Source organism: Vitis riparia, chromosome 16 (genome assembly GCF_004353265.1).
Source record: "Vitis riparia cultivar Riparia Gloire de Montpellier isolate 1030 chromosome 16, EGFV_Vit.rip_1.0, whole genome shotgun sequence".
Classification (NCBI taxonomy): domain Eukaryota; kingdom Viridiplantae; phylum Streptophyta; class Magnoliopsida; order Vitales; family Vitaceae; genus Vitis; species Vitis riparia.
In genome coordinates, this window is record NC_048446.1 from 21461757 (window position 1) to 21462899 (window position 1143).

At 43.2% G+C, this 1143-nt stretch overlaps 1 non-coding gene across 1 annotated transcript; it reads right to left on the minus strand.

Annotated features, from left to right (window-relative positions):
- Positions 1-436: 436 nt before the first annotated feature.
- Positions 437-543, minus strand: LOC117934329. Its single transcript, XR_004654467.1, has one exon. It is a non-coding gene; the product is annotated as a small nucleolar RNA R71 (small nucleolar RNA).
- Positions 544-1143: the final 600 nt, after the last annotated feature.

Sequence of the window (1143 nt, forward strand, 5' to 3'; positions counted from 1 at the left end):
AAAGTTGGATATCTGTGTAAACATCATGGACCCTCCACAAGAGGATCAGAATTCTCAACACGGTCAAGGGGGTAATCCAAATGCATATCTATCCATGAGGGATAGAATGCACCCACCAAGGATGAGTGCACCCTCATGCATCGTACCTCCTCTTGAGCAGCTGATTATAAGGCCCCATATTGTGCCCCTCCTACCAAATTTCCATGGAATGGAGAGTGAGAACCCATATGCCCACATCAAGGAGTTTGAGGAGGTGTGCAATACTTTTAGAGAGGGAGGAGCTTCAATAGACTTGATGAGACTCAAGCTATTCCCTTTTACTTTGAAGGACAAGGCAAAAATATGGCTTAACTCTTTAAGGCCAAGGAGCATAAGGAATTGGGTTGATCTTCAGGCCGAATTTTTGAAGAAAATTTTCCCCACCCATAGGACCAATGGGTTGAAGAGACAAATCTCAAACTTTTCTGCAAAAGAAAATGAGAAGTTCTATGAATGTTGGGAAAGGTATATGGAGGCCATCAATGCTTGTCCTCATCATGGCTTTGATACATGGCTCTTGGTGAGCTATTTTTATGATGGGATGTCTTCCTCCATGAAGCAAATTCTTGAAACCATGTGTGAGGGAGATTTTATGAGTAAGAATCCGGAAGAAGCCATGGACTTTTTAAGTTATGTATCTGAGGTATCAAGAGGATGGGATGAGCCCAACTCAAGAGAAAAAGGAAAGTTTCCCTCTCAACCAAGCATAAATCCAAAGGGTGGAATGTACATGTTAAGTGAGGACATGGACATGAAAGCTAAGGTGGCAACAATGGCAAGGAGGTTGGAAGAACTTGAGTTGAAAAAAATGCATGAAGTCCAAGCCATTTCCGAGACACAAGCCCATGTCATGCCATGCACCATTTACCAATCATGTGATCATGTGGTAGATGAGTGCCCAACCATCCCAACTATGAGGGAAATGTTAGGTGATCAAGCCAATGTTGTGGGGCAATTTAGGCCCAACAACAATGCACCTTATAGAAACACCTATAATTCAAGCTGGAGAAACCATCCAAATTTTTCTTGGAAACCAAGGCCACCTCCATACCAACCACAAGCCCAAACCCAAGCACCTCAATAAACCTCTTCAGTGGAGCAAGC